The sequence below is a fragment of the Sorghum bicolor genome, chromosome 1 (genome assembly GCF_000003195.3).
Source record: "Sorghum bicolor cultivar BTx623 chromosome 1, Sorghum_bicolor_NCBIv3, whole genome shotgun sequence".
In the NCBI taxonomy this organism is placed as follows: Eukaryota; Viridiplantae; Streptophyta; class Magnoliopsida; order Poales; family Poaceae; genus Sorghum; species Sorghum bicolor.
The window spans coordinates 50,461,918-50,480,322 of NC_012870.2; positions in this window are offsets into that span (position 1 = coordinate 50,461,918).

Below are 18,405 nucleotides of genomic sequence, written 5' to 3' on the forward strand. Positions count from 1 at the left end.
TACCGATCGACCACAGAAAACAAACTTATCCAGCCACATGTTCAGAAAGACAGCGTGCTCCCTCTGACCGACTGGCCCTGTTTTCCGGTACTTCTGAATATATCCGGACCAACCGCTGATGTTGTGGGTTTCTACTTTGTGCTTAGGTTTACGATCATATAAATGATTGTCATCGGCAGTTGATATGTCTAACCCGGTGAGCATAAGCACATCGGCTAAAGTGGGGGAAGCAGGGCTATGACCAAATGCAAAGGCGTTGAGAATGGGCAGGCGCCCTGGTTCCTAGGGCGGGCGCCCTAGGCTAGGCCCCGTTCTGCCTCCGCTTCGTTCTCGTTGCTTCTGGAGTCTTCTAGATGTAAGATAATTACGCGGCACGTTAATATCTCTATGTAATCCCGACGTGCGGGCCTTTCTTCCGTATTTCCTGATAACCCCCTGCAGAAATAGACTGTCACACCCATATTTTAAGAACAAAATAGGATGCATAAAGCCTCATATGTGCCCCAGGAATAGTCGCACACATAAGTAGACAAATCTCAAATGTACCATTGCAGTGTTTATTACATAGCGGAACATAATAAATCACATAGTCTTATACAAAGATGATAGCATAAAGTAAACAACGCTCTCGACGGAAGCTCCACACAGGGACACTGCTGACTGGTTGACTCCAAACCTAGTACTCATAGAGAAAATCCTCATTCCAGTCATCTTCATTATCATATCCTGAGGTGTTGGGAAATTGCAAGAGTGAGCACATATCGTACTCAACAAGTATAACCAGGGGTTCATGAGGCTCAAATAGCTGACACTGGTTTGACTGCATTTAGCTTTTAATAGTTGATAGCATATTCATGATTAAGTAGCAATGGTCAAGGTAGCATAAATAATCCATTAATCACATGATCAAATGTAAGCATAATTAATTCTTAGCATAAACGATAATCAAATGAACATAACAACTTAATAAGCTCATCGTCGGCCAGCAAGAACCCCCAAGGCCGCTCATAACCGTGAGCACGGCTAGTATACCAGTTTTACACTCTGCAGAGGTTGTACATCTTTACCCATGAGTCATGATTTACCCTTTCGCCCGAGGCCCGTCGACCTCTTAACCCACTACCAAGGAAGGTCGGCAGGGATCACTATGAAGCATTTCAAAAGTTCGTCTAACATGTTAGGGCCGCAAGGTTTCCTTTGCGAGCAGATATAAATACCCCCCTTCCGAATGACACAATGACGCGCAGCCTATACACATAGGGACATGGGCTCACACTATACCCGTGTCGGTTCAGCCCCTCCGCCCTTTCGGGTAACCTCTTACAAGCTATAAAAGGTCTTTATACTGAGCTAAAGCCAGAGCCATTATAGCCCTCATGGTTGCACTGTTGTCCCGGTGATCACTTACAGATAAGATCTCATATAGTTATTTGTCATCTTTTAACGTTCATTGCACAGCTATTAATCATCTTACAAGATCATGGATTATATCAAGCACTAGCACATCTACCCCAAATGCATATCAAGTAGGTAGCAAGGAATCCAGGTAACAATCATCTATGATTTTGCTAAGGTCGACAAGGTGAAAGCATGCATATGATATATATGTGTATTTAAGTGAATAGGTAACAAGGATGATCCCAAGTTATACTTGCCTTGATCAAAGCTCTCCTGAGCCTGCTGCTGGTCGTCAAAAGCTTGACCTTGATCACCAACGTATCGCTCACCGTCTATACTCGATCATCAATCAACAACACGCAATCCAATGTAGACAATCATACACGAAGCAAACAAGCTATAATTAGAACAATACACCAAATAGTGGTAAAACAAATATAAAAGTTTATGAAAATATTCTACGCAGCGCTATGATCACGCAAACGTAAAGTTCACGAAAATCGGAATTAAAACGTGAAAGATATGAATTTTCTAAGATTTCCTATAGAGAAATAATTAATTAAATGCTACTGCGAAAATAAAAAGTTTTAAAACAGTAAACTAATACTTCCAACATGAAGAGCTCGTTGAAACGAATCTAACGAAATTTGGATGGATAAAAACGGAGTTAAAATGAATATTTTATGAGCAAAACAAAATCAGTGGCAATCTTGTAAATAGCAGAATGCGCATTTTTCCATTAACCGGCCGGAAATAGGCCTTTGGCATTAGAAAACGTATTTTAATCAGGGCGCTAGGGACTGCGTGTTGAAAAGCGAAATTTCCAGGGACTCTTAACGAAAATACGCAGCGAAGGGGTATGTTTTAATCCTGGCCGTCCAAGATTGATCCGACGGTTTGGACGCGTCCAGGGGGCCAGTGGCCAGCGGCCGGCCAGCTCCTGCTCCGGTGCGGTGGCTTCCATTGCCGCCGGCGACGACGGGTTTCTCGATTCCGAGCACCGTTTCGCGAAAGAAAAACACCATCGGAACGAGGAGCTCACCGCGAACTCGAGGAGGTGCTTTGCTGGGGCCGAAGAACGACGGGAGGAGCTCGCGGCGCGCGGCGGCTTGCTCGGCTTTTGGTCTAGGGCAGCAGGAGGTTCTAGGGCATGGTTTTTACGGTGAAGATAAAAAAACAACACGCGGGGTTGTTGCTAGCAGCTTTATAGGATCAGATAAGCGCGGAAAGGAGAAACCCCGAGGAAACCGGGATCGGATCTCCTTCCGATCGAGTCCGGATTGATTTCGTTCCGGGGAAGAAGAAAAGAGGAGGCTGACGGGTGGGGTCCGGCGGTCAGGGGCAGCAAGCAGAGAGGAGAGGCACGCTGCGGGCCTGGGCTGCGCGTGCGGGGTGAGGGGGGGTTCGGCTGGGGTTTTTCCTGTTCCTTTTTTTTATTTTCTTTTCTGTTTTCTTTTCCAAAATAAACCTTTTTCAAGTAACATTTTGAATGCAAATAAATTCAAGCCAGAGGCAAACAATACAAAATGAGATCTTTGGCATGAATGCATAAACAAGTTTCTAATCTTATGTTAAATTTTAATTTTGACAAAAAATATTTTATTTACTGGATTAAATGCTCACCAAAAATGCTTAATTAAATCAAATTAATTCCTATTGATTGAAAACAAATTTTTGGGTGTTACAAACTCTACCCCCTTAAAAGAATCTCGTCCTCGAGATTGCAAGGTGCATAAACAAACCACTGTGGTTATGACCCTCTCCAATCATTCTCTCTTTCCCAAGTTGCTTGTGTCTCTAAATACCAATTCCATTGTACTAGCAAATTCAATGTCCCTAGTCGAGTAACATACCTGGTAACTTATCTGAAAATTTATTCCCTACCCAGTCCTGAAGATCAACATCATCATCTAGCTGATTCACTGTAGCTGTGGGTGGAGCCTGCACTGCTACATCCACACTGATTCTCTCCCCCTTGGGTGTTGTCACCACTACTACTTTCTCTTTGAACTTAATTTCCGTAGCATATTTCTTCATCCAATCCAAACCCAATATCACATCTATGACAGAGGTTCTCATAACCATAGGACTAACAGGGAAATCTACCCCCCTTAAAGAAAGACTTGCTGAGGGGCAACAATATGAAACTGGTATAGTCCCTCCCGGTGAGTTTACTAGCATATGGGTTTTCAGGGCAACTAGTGGAATGCTATTAACCCTAACAAATGCTTGTGATATGAATGTATGCGAAGCTCCAGAATCAAATAAAACTGTAGCGGGGATAGAGTTGATACTGAACGTACCCATCATAATCTCCGGTCCCTCTTGTACTGTCTCTGCAGCCACATGGTTCACCTTTCTCCATGAGAATTAGACTTTTGATTGTTGTTCTGCTGGTTGAATCTCTCCGGGCAATCATATGACATATGACCTTCTTTCCCACAGCGAAAACACCTAGTAGGGGTATTGGAAGCACTTCTCTTCGTAGAGGTGGCATTTGAATTTCCCGAGCGAGAAGTCTGTTGTCAACTCTGTTGTTGAATAGGATTACGCTGAGATTGTTGGTTGCGATCCCCTTGACTAACTGGTCCATGGTACCTCTGTTGATCGCCCTGCTGAGAATTGAAACGTTGGTGGTTGTTGCCTCCAGAACCTTGGGCTAGCATCCTTCTCTTCTTGTCCTGACCTTTTCGCATGTTATCCAACACAATAGCATGGTTCACCAAAGCCTGGAAGGTAGGATATGTGTTTCCAGCTAGTTGCATCCTAAGTTCATAGTAAAGACCTTTCATGAAGAGACGTTGTTTGTCAGCATCTTCTCTAACTTCGTTTGGGGCATAGCGAGCCAACTGCTCAAACATGCCATGATACTCAGCCACAGACATAGAACCCATCCTGAGAGATCTGAATTCTTCCTGCTTGAGCTCCATCATTCCTTCATTGATATGTCGTGCTCTAAAGTCTCTGCAAAATTCCAACCAAGTGACAGGAGGAGCATTGTTGGGACGAGCAACTTGATACGACTCCCACCATGTTTGAGCTGCACCTTGAAGTTGTCCAGAAGCATACAACACTTTCTCCATATCATTGCACTGGGCTATGATCAGTTGTCTCTCTACAGCACGAAGCCAATCATCTGCCTCCATGGGATCAGCTGAGTGTGTAAATACCGGAGGTCTTCCCTTCATAAACTCACCACGCTTATCTCTCACATGAACAGGTGGTGGTGTTGCTGGAGGTTGCTGCTGTAAATGCTGCATGAAGACATGCATCATCTCATTTTGGGTTTGCATGAGTTCCTCCACAGTGATTGGGCCATCGCCACCACTGCCATTGCCATTGCCACGGCCTCTGCCTCAGCCTATGCCTCTTCCCCTTGCTGCCATCTGCATTCCAAGGTATATAAACACTTCTTAGTAACGTCCAACATGACAATTACAAGAGTTATCGGAATCTGAAATTTTCTGGGTAACATCCAACATCAGCGGACCAGAAAATCAATCTTATCTAGAGTTCCAAAATTCAAAAGGATACATGCTGTACATCGTTGGAAAGATAAAGAAATTGTCTACAACTTTCATTTAGATCATATTACTAGATTCCAAAGTTAGGTTAATCAAAAACTGGGTACAACCGAAACTGTTCCAGAGTTCCAGACTGCGCAGAAACCTCATCTTTGAACAGCCATAACTCACAGCTCATAACAGATAATAATGTCATTCTTGAGGCATTGGAAAGATATGAAAGTCCACTTGTTCCCAGAAAACTTTGATGAACATTGCACGAACAGATTTTGAGATGTACCAGATTCTTTGCAGACTGCTCCAGAAAACAGCAAAGGACAGAAACAGAATTTTAACCAACCCCAACTATTTAGTTCATTAATCCTTATGCCTTAAGCCTATAAACTAAATGAAATTGTAGAGGAAATCCACAAGATCATTACACTCATTACAAAGATCAAAATCAAGCATAAGCATAATAACAAACCAAACCAAGCATCAAAGTTTCACACTTCAAGCATTGACTCCACTTGCGGTACTAACGTTCTCTTCCTATTAAGGGCAAGGGTCCTACAACACCTATTTCAATGACACCAGAAAGTGGTAATAAAAAGTTCTAAAAGCATATCAAGCAAAGAGTGGGGATGAGAACAAGTCTTTAAAATAAGCAACAAGGTGAAGATGAATAGCAATGAAAAGGATATAGTATAGAGGAAAATATCGAGGTTTATAGAGCAAGGATCTTATAGCAGTTTCAAAACCTTAAGACGACCAATTTCTAACTAGGCTTGCGTCCGACAGTCAACAAAGCTTTGATACCAATTTGTCACACCCATATTTTAAGAACAAAATAGGATGCATAAAGACTCATATGTGCCCCAGGAATAGTCGCACACATAAGGAGACAAATCTCAAATGTACCGTTGCAGTGTTTATTACATAGCGGAACATAATAAATCACATAGTCTTATACAAAGATGATAGCATAAAGTAAACAACGCTCTCGACGGAAGCTCCACACATGGACACTGCTGACTGGTTGACTCCAAACCTAGTACTCATAGCGATAATCCTCATTCCAGTCATCTTCATTATCATATCCTGAGGTGTTGGGAAATTGCAAGAGTGAGCACATATCGTACTCAACAAGTATAACTAGGGGTTCATGAGGCTCAAATAGCTGACACTGGTTTGACTGCATTTAGCTTTTAATAGTGGATAGCATATTCATGATTAAGTAGCAATGGTCAAGGTAGCATAAATAATCCATTAATCACATGATCAAATGTAAGCATAATTAATTCTTGGCATAAACGATAATCAAATGAATATAACAACTTAATAAGCTCATCGTCGGCGCAGCAAGAACCCCCAAGGCCGCTCATAACCGTGAGCACGGCTAGTATACCAGTTTTACACTCTGCAGAGGTTGTACATCTTTACCCATGAGTCATGATTTACCCTTTCGCCCGAGGCCCGTCGACCTCTTAACCCACTACCAAGGAAGGTCGGCGGGGATCACTATGAAGCATTTCAAAAGTTCGTCTAACATGTTAGGGCCGTAAGGTTTCCTTTGCGAGCAGATATAGATACCCCCTTCCGAATTGCACAATGACGCGCAGCCTATACACATAGGGACAGGGGCTCGCACTATACCCGTGTCGGTTCAGCCCCTCCGCCCTTTCGGGTAACCTATAACAAGCTAGAAAAGGTCTTTATACTGAGCTAAAGCTAGAGCCATTATAGCCCTCATGGTTGCACTGTTGTCCCGGTGATCACTTACAGACAAGATCTCATATAGTTATTTGTCATCTTTTAACGTTCATTGCATAGCTATTAATCATCTTACAAGATCATGGATTATATCAAGCACTAGCACATCTACACCAAATGCATATCAAGTAGGTAGCAAGGAATCCAGGTAACAATCATCTACGATTTTGCTAAGGTCGACAAGGTGAAAGCATGCATATGATATATATGTGTATTTAAGTGAATAGGTAACAAGGATGATCCCAAGTTATACTTGCCTTGATCACTCTCCTCAGCCTGCTGCTGGTCGTCAAAAGCTTGACCTTGATCACCAACATATCGCTCACCGTCTATACTCGATCATCAATCAACAACACGCAATCCAATGTAGACAATCATACACGAAACAAACAAGCTATAATTAGAACAATACACCAAATAGTGGTAAAACAAATATAAAAGTTTATGAAAATATTCTACGCAGCGCTACGATCACGCAAACGTAAAGTTCACGAAAATCGGAATTAAAACGTGAAAGATATGAATTTTCTAAGATTTCCTATAGAGAAATAATTAATTAAATGCTACTGCGAAAATAAAAAGTTTTAAAACAGTAAACTAATATTTCCAACATGAAGAGCTCGTTGAAACGAATCTAACGAAATTTGAATGGATAAAAACGGAGTTAGAATGAATATTTTATGAGCAAAACAAAATCAGTGGCAATCTTGTAAATAGCAGAAAGAGCATTTTTCCATTAACCGGCCAGGAATACGCCTTTGGCATTAGAAAACGTATTTTAATCAGGGCGCTTGGGACTGCGGGTTGAAAAGCGAAATTTCCAGGGACTCTTAACGAAAATACGCAGCGAAGGGGTATGTTTTAATCCTGGCCGTCCAAGATTGATCCGACGGTTTGGACGCGTCCAGGGGGCCAGTGGCCAGCGGCCGGCCAGCTCCTGCTCCGGTGCGCTGGCTTCCATCGCCGGCAGAATGAAGCTCGCCGGCGACGACGGGCTTCTCGATTCCGAGCACCGTTTCGCGAAAGAAAAAACACCATCGGAACGAGGAGCTCACCGCGAACTCGAGTAGGTGCTTTGCTGGGGCCGAAGAACGACGGGAGGAGCTCGCGGCGCGCGGCGGCTTGCTCGGCTTTCAGTCTAGGGCAGCAGGAGGTTCTAGGGCACGGTTTTTACGGCGAAGATAAAAAAACAACACACGGGGTTGTTGCTAGCAGCTTTATAGGATCAGATACGCGCGGAAAGGAGAAACCCCGAGGAAACCGGGATCGGATCTCCTTCAGATCGAGTCCGGATTGATTTCGTTCCGGGGAAGAAGAAAAGAGGAGGCTGACGGGTGGGGTCCGGCGGTCAGGGGCAGCAAGCAGAGAGGAGAGGCACGCTGTGGGCCTGGGCTGCGCGTGCGGGGTGAGGGGGGTTCGGCTGGGGTTTTTCCTGTTCCTTTTTTTATTTTCTTTTCTGTTTTCTTTTCCAAAATAAACCTTTTTCAAGTAAAATTTTGAATGCAAATAAATTCAAGCCTGAGGCAAACAATACAAAATGAGATCTTCGGCATGAATGCATAAACAAGTTTCTAATCTTATGTTAAATTTTAATTTTGACAAAAAATATTTTATATACTGGATTAAATGCTCACCAAAAATGCTTAATTAAATCAAATTAATTCCTATTGATTGAAAACAAATTTTTGGGTGTTACATAGATAAACACCAAAACTCGTAGAATTCTTTCAGATAAAACCCTCACTTTGGATGTTGATTTTATTTGGATCCTTTTGTTTGTTTATTTGATAATTAAATTTGATACTTAAGGACCGTCAACAAACTCCCCCAAGCTTACCTCTTCCTCGTCCCTAAGCAAGGATAGTCTCAGTGATGGATCAGAAGTTGTTGCAATACCTTTAAAAATTGACGGTACACATGCTTTCTGATAAGGTCTCTTCTCTGAGTTAGAGTAAACTGTCAAGACATAAAACTTACTTACTCTACCTTTTACCATGGGACTTGTAACCGTCACTTCCGTCTTGAGTAGTTAAAAGATAGAACAGTCTAGTCAAGTGCCATGTCTCTTATCTTGATCAACTATAGCTCTGGAGTTTTTTGCAGATTTTCGAATAAAACTCAGAAATTCCTTGTATGACTCTCTTAGATCTCACTTTTGTGGTATTTCTAGATCCTTACCAAGGCAGTAATGGTACAGGCCTTCTCTCAAAATATGTAGTATTTGTGGTATAAGGCACAGTGACATTGACTTCTCTCTCACCCTACTCTAATAAGGCTTTAATATCTGGAGCTTATAGGTGGGAGATAAAGTATACATACTTACAAGACATTTATTGCATAGTCAAACCATGGATCCAAAGTAACAAGTCAATAAGTCAAATCAAGATGTGCATGTGTGGCGAATGAATGGCGTATGGTGATGATGGTGATAACAATGGTGAAAGACTAATTCTACTTTTGCTCTTTGAGGGGATACATATCTTCCTTGCTTTTTGAAACTTTTGAGGAGAATGAGATGCTCTTCTTTTTCTTTCCTCTCAGGTGGGTATCTTGTACCCCTAATTCTACTGTCGGACACTTGTCTATTTTTACCTCTCGTCTCACTTTTTCTTTTCTTTCGAGGTTCCGGGCACTTGCCCCTTTTTATTTCCTCGTATCTATTTTTCTTCTCTTTTTTTAGAGCACTCATCTCTTGAGATAATATAGCAAGTGGTAGTAACAAGATAACTTGAGCATTTATTTCACAAGGGAAAAACAAAAATATTTTTGGTTATTCTCTCCCGGATTAGGAGTAGAATATTTTTGGGTGGTTCTGGAGATGGAAATGAGTGGATATATCTGGATGCGTACTTCCGGAATAGAAGCAACATGTGTGAGTGAACGTGCAAGTGAATCTTGATTTAACCACATGACAAGCTCCTAAGGGTCTACACAGCTTGACCACACTCAATGCTCATAAGCAGTAAATAGTAAATGTGTGGCTCAAAATCTAGCAAGCATGTATATATGGCTGTGGTAGGAATTTAAACTCTCGTCATACAGGAACTCATCATGTGTTATTTTAAAGATTTTCAAAGATAAAAATTCTCCAGAATTCTAGCATATCTAGGAATAGATAAATAGCAGCTCATCCTTCCCATATCGTATCCGTTAACAACTTAGACTTCAGATCAAGTTTTCTTCTCACTAGTTTAGGTTTAGAGTAAGCTTTAAATTATAACAGTTATGTCTAAACTTGAGAGAGAACTTTAAATTTTAAAAATTAGGCAGAGCAACTATTCATCATATCCATGCTAGAGTTTTATTTAGATTTAGTTTAACATAGCCACTTTATTTATTTATTAAGCACACTAAGCAAAAGATATATATATAAGCATAAAATCTTTATTTGGTTTTCCATAGTTATGTATATTTATATTTTAATATAGTGTAAGTATAAAGATAGATAAAAACACTTAGCAGGATAAATGGGGGTGCTCTCCCCCAAGCTGAATTTTGACGTAATTTCTTCTTGATGTAGCTACTAGCAGGCGGCAGAGGTGTATTTGAAAGTCGGTAGTATCCTGACAACGATTAGAATGTCCTCTGTCTGCTAGTCTTCTTGATTCTTAAATTTTGTGGAGCTCAAATAGACAACAAAGCTTTGTGGAACTGATTAAGTGTTAGCATAAATATCTAGCCTGTATCATGTTGAGCCTCCTCAATAAATGTTACTCTCTATTTTTATATTTTCATTTTTATAAAGCAGAAAAATATTTATTTTATTTTTATGCCACCACAGTGAATGTACTTATGTGTTTTATGCCACTCGTATACTCACATGGGGCTTACTGTTTTTCACATTTTTATTTTCTTTTTAGGATAGTATGAACATGATTAACTAAGCAAACTATTTTAAATATTTGAAAGGGAAAGAGATAACTACCAAGTTTACCTCTTGGCAAGGCGTTCGGTGTTTTTAAGTCCTCCAAACGGGACTCTCCGTCTTCTCAACTGTCCTAGGATTCGTTGGGTGGCGTGGTCGATGCTTCCGGCAGCAACTCCTCTTCATGTATAGTTATCTTCTCTCTCCACACCTGACTTGGTGCTACGGTCTCCTCTGGATAATTGCGAATATAAACAAGTAGAGCAAAGTCATAATTAATATATTGAAGTAGAACAAAGTCATATTCATAATATTGAAGAACAAAGAAGAACAATTGAAGAACAATAGAAAATTACCAAGAATCCTCTTGACAGATCCGGAAACCAATCGAAGATTGACTCCTTCTAGTTCTAATCCTATGTAGCTATGCTAATCTAGATGTCTAATTGATGTGGTGGCTCTAGGCTTGATCAGAGGCTTTTTCTCCCATGATGAATAATGAATTAGGGTTGAGAGGTCCCCTCCTCCAGGGGCCAGGGGGTCTAGTTATATAGTCCTTCCAAGTGAATATGGGCCGTCGGATCAAACCGACATTGATTGAACGGTTATCCTTGATCCTTTAGGTCAGTGGAGCGTAATCCCGAAAGAGAGTCCTGATTGGACTCCAACACGGGGCGGGCGCCCTGGTCCCTAGGGCAGGCGCCCTGGGCCAGGCTCCGTTTGGCCTCCGCTTCGTTCCCGTGTCTTCTGGAGTCTTCTAGATGTAAGATAATTGCACGGCACGTTAATATCTCTATGTAATCCCGACGTGTGGGCCTTTCTTCCATATTTCCTGATAACCCCCTGCAGAAATAGACAAACACCAAAACTCATAGAATTCTGTCAGATAAAACCCTAAGTCTGGATGTCTGTAGCATTTGGATCCTTTTCTTTGTTTATTTGATAATTAAATTTGATAGTTAAGGACCGTCAACACTTACGACATTGACTCCTCACACATCTGTACTACCAACTGGGGTGCGCACTTAAACCGAACGGGGTATCCGGCCTGAGTTGCACTCATAGGCTTTGCGGTCGGAACGACTTATCCGGCCAGCTAAGTGTTAGGCATGTGTTCAACATGTCAAGAGGACGTATAGTGTATCGGTCCTTAAACGACGCAGACGGGGATAGATCCACACCTAAGACCCCCATGCCTTGTTGCTTCACTATCGCATTCCTGCCCGGTCTCCATTCATTATTATCACATGGTTATTCCATAATAGCATATATAGCCAACCGTGATTCATTCTCCACCTATCTCTCGCAGGTTACAGAAAATCACCCGACTTCTACCAAGCTAAGCATTATTTCGATCCTAGACCTATTTAGGTAAGGTATAAGGTGGACAAGGTAGTCATTATGCAACAAGGTTGTCATAACAACTCCTAACACTTAATGCAACAATACATAATCATAGTTATTTGACAGCTGGATATGATAACCAAAATAGTGGGACTCTTATAATGCTCCGGGGTTTGCCTTCGATGTAGGTAGAAGGACGGTGGTCAGGACACTTCGGCAGATCCTCCTCCTCAGCTCCTTCTCCGTGAGGTGGCTCCCTCTGCTGCTCCTCTGGCTCGCATGGTGCGAACTCCAGAACCGTGTTGTCCTTGGGTACACCTAAGTATGCATGACAAGGTGATAAACATAGGGAATGCACATAGGATGCAATATGTCATGATGAGGAGCCAAAGGAACATGTATCAAGGTGCAAACATGATTACAAGCTTCTAAGATTAAGTGAACCATATATTAACAAGTAAGTGCATACTTCTTCTCTGGTAGAGAGGCTAACTATACAAGCTAATCAACCTTAGCTATTCATACTCAACAACTGGTGTTATGGGCAGACTGGGTAGTCACCAGTTTCAGCTAGAACTTAGTCACGGTTGGCAAAACTAAGCAAGTGAGCACTTTCTGAAAAGCTTACCAAATCATCTACAGTTCACTTTTAGGCATCACAGAAAAATTCCCAACAGAAGTAGGTCAAAACAGACAAGTTCTCAGGTCTGCTCTGGAAAATCCAGAGAACAGGCACTTCGCAGCAGCTACTTGCAAAAGCTATAACTTCTAAACTGCTCAGCCAAATGTTATGAAATTTGGACAAAAGGTAGATAAATAAGTTAGCTACAAGTTTGTTATAGACAAGTTTCCTAGAAAACTTCATCTTCAAGCAGTTATTAAGTAAGTTCCATCAGCTACACAGAATTTGCTCTAAACATGGCATAAATAGCAAAATAATATTTTAGCACATATTAAGAAAGTAACATTGATTGAAACCAAAAACACCAGTAGCTAGAACATGTCTAAGAAACACCATAACACATCATGGCAAGGTTAAAACTCATTTTTATTATCCCCTTTTCTATTTATTTGATTATTAAGGTGAATTAATGAGCATATAGTACAAGTGCTCCAAAAATTCCAACAAAATTACAGCAAGCTATTCAGGCTACCACAAGGTTACTGTAAACTTTTCATGGCCCTTGCACATGTAGATTGTGGTGTACAGAAATGACAAGCTACCAATGGCATTAAAGGCATAAATGTGAAACCCTATCAAAAAGTGTCGAACAACAGATTTCAGATATTTCTTAGCTTTGACTTCACATGATTACTTCATCCAGCAAGTTTCATCTCAAAAGGAGTCATAATTTATTTATTGAAAATACCACCAAAAACTCCTATTTAAACAAGGGATATTTATAACTTCATCAACAGGCATCTAAAAATCATGAGAATTTTATCAGAGCCTATACATAGCATAAATAACACAATTTGCATGGTCATAGGACTTATAGATATCAAGATATAATTACCCTCTTTTTATTAGGGATTAAATGAGATAAATCGTATCTATTTATTTCTGCAAAAACATGGTATGTTTCATATTTTTACTAAAAACTGGATCTACTCAGGAGCATGACAAAATTTGAATCACCCAAAATGGACATGCCAAACTCAAGATATGATTTTTACAAAAACAGTTCAAAATCTGCAAAACAAAGGATAGAGGGGAGAGAGTGAGAGGCTGACGGGTGGGGCCAGCTGACAGAGGAGACCCACGCGACAGAGAGACTGGGAGCAGAGACGAGCTCGGCCGCCGGAGATCTCAACGACGGCGAGGTCTCCGGGGAAACCGAGGGCATCAACGTGTTCCTCATCTCAAGGCGAACCTATTGACCTACTTGGCTCGTGCTCTACTGGTCTGGGTGCTCACCGTCGGGAATGGCGGAGCGGCAGCGCTGCGCGGTGATACGCCGGTGAACTGAGGCCATGGCGACCTAGTAGAGGTTGAGGACGAGCAAGAGTGAAGCAAGTGAAAGCTGTAGGAAGAAGAATCATGGCCGGAGGTGAACTAGAGAGGTCTGGCCACATTTCCGGTGATCTCTGTGAACTTCAGCGAGGTGCAGCTCGCGACGGAGTTGACAATGTGGCCTCACCGGTGCTCAGCTAAGGAAAAGAGATGGACGACGATGTAGAGGACGTCGTGGCGGAGCCCTAGGCGAAGCAGCTCGGCTCGGGATGCGGTGGCGCAGCCGGGAGAGCTCGCCGAAGCACGACGGAGCTTACCGAAACGATGGCGGAGGGAAATGGGAGGCTCTGGTGGAGTGGACGACGCGTCTGAGGCACGGGGCGGCTTCGTGGCGACTTGAGGGCGTCGTCCAAGCTGACACGAGGGGCCACCGATGTGTACGGCCGCCACCTGGCCGGACACGCGGCGGTGGATGGTGACTGTCCAAACTAAACCGGGCGATTCAGTCGCCATTCACAGTGACTGAAACCCGAACTTGGCTCTGATGTTTTACTCGCGATTCACTCGGTGGTTTTTGCTCAGATTTGTTCCAACGGATAGAGCTACACAAGTTCTACAAGCTTGCTTAAAGGATCAAAGTCTGGTTTGGCGTAGAATTATAACTACAAGGCTCCCAAGTACCCTAAGAGCAAACTGTGTCGATTCTGACTTAGGCAGATTTGGCTAAGTGTAAAAACAGTCCTCATTTTTGCCTTGTGAGCTAGGTTTGAGGGTGTTCCAAGCATTTTCATGAAAAGGTACCAAACAACTTTTGTAGCTTATAAAATTTACTACAACTTTGTTTTAGATGTCATTCACATGCAAGGTCTCTAACATAGGTTTCATAAAGGGCCTTTGAAAAGAGGTTTGGGGGTCAAATTTAGTCAACCTAGGGTTAACCATGACTTACGGGCATTTTTGGAGGAAACCTCCAACATGAACATTGCTCCAAATGATATTCTAAGCATGAATAAATTATTTTGGAGAACAATGTGTAGTTATATACATGGGCCACACATTACTTACACACATAAACCATATAAGCAATTCAATCACATAGTGGTTGCACAAAATGACACGTGATCATGGTATGATGCTTATTAGTGAGTATGATGATGCTTATGTTGATGCAATGCTCATGGTCAACATGCAAGCTAACACTAGGAGTGTTACAAGCTGTATGTCAGAAAGGTGTACTTCAAGTGATGAAGATGAAGATTCCTTGGTAAGCTGGCTCTTGGAGTCATCCTGCAGAAAGCTCTCACGAAACACCAAAAACTCGTGGAATGGTATTAGGATAAACATTAATGATTACCGTTTTTAGAGGATTAGGTGTTGTGGTGGTTTCAAAGTATTTTTAAGACAACAGTATTGCAGCAGGATATTACGGGTTTATATGCATAAAGTGCAAATGCATGATATGTATATTTTTATTCTATAGGCCACCTATAGACATTTACTTTCTGAAAGCCCTAGTTTGGTTTTGGATAATTGATGAAACCCTAGTACTAACCTCTATATTGAGTGTGTGTAGACTTAACAAGATTGGTACATGTCAAGTGATGGAGCAAGTGATGATCATGGTGATGATGGTGATGACCACAAGATGATCAAGTGTTTAACTTGGAAAAGAAGAAAGAGAAAAACAAAACCCTATGGAGAACAAGGCAAAGGTATTGCTTAAGACTTTTTTGGTTTTGGCGATCAAGACACCAAAGAGGGTGCGATCACATTTAGGATAGATAGCCGTACTATTAAGAGGGGCGATCTCGTGGTGAAAACGGTTATCTATGTGCCACTATGTGATTGGATTCCTTGCATATGCATTAGGACCTAGTGATCTAATGAATTAACCTTTGAAAAATGTTTGTGAAAATTGCTAACACACATGCACAAGTGTTGTGACACTTTAGTGTTGGCACATGGAAGCAAGGGAATGAGTTGAAGTTAGTTTTGGTGAAAAACAGCTTTCTGTGAAGCACCGGACGCAGTAACAGTGCACACTGCGTGTCCGGTGCAGCGCGTCTGGTATGGACCGGACGTGTCCGGAGTGAGATCAGAAATGTCCGATGTGAGACCGGACGTGTCCGGTATGAGCGTTCGGTGCTAACTCAGTTTGCAAGGCTCTCTGCGCACGCGTCCGATATGGACCGGACGCGTCTGGTGCTACACCGGATGCGTCCGATGTGTGCGTCCGGTGTTGCTGTCACTTTGCAGAGCTCTCTGCGCACGCATCTGGTATGGACCGGACACGTCCGGTGTGATCAAGTAGTGAGTCTGGTGCTGAGATTTCAGTGTGACACTTGTTGGCGGCAACGGATACTTTTTAAATGGTCAAGAGCACCGGATGCTGGTCTAGGCAATACCGGATGCGTCTGGTGTGAACTAGAACGCGTCCGGTGTGAGCGCAGACAGTGGGATTGTGGCCAACGGCTCTTTGAAGCTTGGGGCTTCTTTAAATATGTGTTGGTTGGTTCTTCCTCACCCTCTTGACTCTCCAACTTGTTGATACATCTTGTGAGCATACTCCCACACATCCCACTCACCTTGTTCAAGATTTGATCTTCCAAAGTGAGATTGGGAGATATCCTAGTTGCATTTGCTTAGAGTTTGAGCATCTAGTGGCACTAGTGGTCGTTGAGCAGCGGGTTTGCTTGTTACTCTTGGTGGTTGCCGCCACCTAGACGGCTTGGAGCTGCGGTGGAGCATTGGCACGATTTGGTGATTATTCGTGGCCATCTTGAGGTGATTGTGAGGGGTCTTGTACCTTCCCCGGTGGAGAGCCGAAAGATAACTCTAGTGGATTGCTTGTGTCATTGAGTTACCTCACTTGTGGGTCGTTTCTTGCAGTGTCCTAGTGAGGAAGAGGTTCGTGATACACCTCTTAGCCACTGAACCACCAAGTGTTGGTCGACACAACGGGGACGTAGCGTGCCGGCAAGCGCGTGAACCTCGGGAGAAAATTGTGTGTCTCCATTGTGTTTGTTCATTGGATTTCTCCCGGTGATTGGACTTCATATTATTGTTATTGGTTCATCCCCTCTACACGGCGGTATAAAGATCAAACCCTCTCTCTTACATTCCTGTAAACTAGAGTAACTTACTTACTTGTATAGAAACTTTAGGTAACCTTCTGGTGTAATTAGAGACATAGCTCTTGTGTGCCTAGTGATCATATCAACTAGAATTGTTGGTTAGGTGGCTTGCAAACACCCCATTAGAGCTAGAGCAAAAAGCTTCACCTTGTTATTTACTAACCTCTTGCTCTAGTGAGTTCGTAGAATTTTTTAATAGGCTATTCACCCGCCTCTAGCCATATTAGGACCATTCAAGTGGTATCGGAGCCATGGTCACTGTTTTGTGAAGGCTTAACAACCTCGGTGCTCAAATTATGGCTCAAATAGTGTTCAACCATGTTGGGGGCAAACCACCGTTCTTTGATGGCACAAGTTCTTTTGATGATTGGAAGAGAAGATGAAAATGTATCTTGGATCAATAAATGATAGAGTGTGGGAAGTCACCAAAAATGACTTTGTGATTCTTAATCCGGCTAACCCCACCGACAATGAGAGAGCAAACAAGTAATGCAATACTATGGCTCTCAACACAATATACAATGGTATTGATTCAAAGGTGTTTGAACAAGTCAAAGATCTTGAGAAGGAAAGTGAAGTTTGGACAAGGCTAGAAGAGACCTATGAGGGCACTACAATAGTAAAAAGTGCCATGTTGCACATGCTCAAGGATAAGCTTTCAAACTTCAAGATGAAGGATGATGAGTCAATTCTGAAGATGTTCTATAGGCTCCAAGTCATCATAAATGATCTTAAGGGCCTTGGTGAGAAAGTGAAGGATGAGGACTTCATTCACAAGTTCTTGATGTGCTTACCCAAGAGGTTCAAAACATTGAGAACCATCATATTTAGAGGAGGATTGATGGGTGTATCTCCCAATGAGGTACTTGGAGATGTCATGACCGAAGATCAATACAATGATAATGATGATGATGAGGTCATGAAGAATGATGATGATGATAAGAAGAAGAAGAGTGTAGCATTCAAAGCTAGCTCTTCATCCAAGAGCAAGAACAAGGGTGTTGACACTTACTAACACCACTTGGATACTAGGTTGTCATCCCCAGCATAGTGCCAGACTGTACAAAGGTATTTATGAATGTAAAGACTCTCTAGAAAATAATCTATTCTATCCGCAAGCGCATAAAATACCTCATTGTAGCATTTCACCAGGTAAGTATTCCAGGTATCGTTATTTATAATTTTGCTTAAGAGAACAATGGAAATGAAGATAAGGATAAAATCTATCAAGGCATAGACTAGAGATAAACTTGCAAGAACATGATTACTAATGAGAAACTCGTCACACAGTCACTTACTTTGGCAGGGGGTAAGCCATAATAATAATGATAATGAAATATAAGCTCATGGGTAAATAACACAGCGATTAGAAAATAGACTACTCCTCATATATGTAAGGTGACGTCGGATTAGCTAGAGAATGGATTCTAAGTT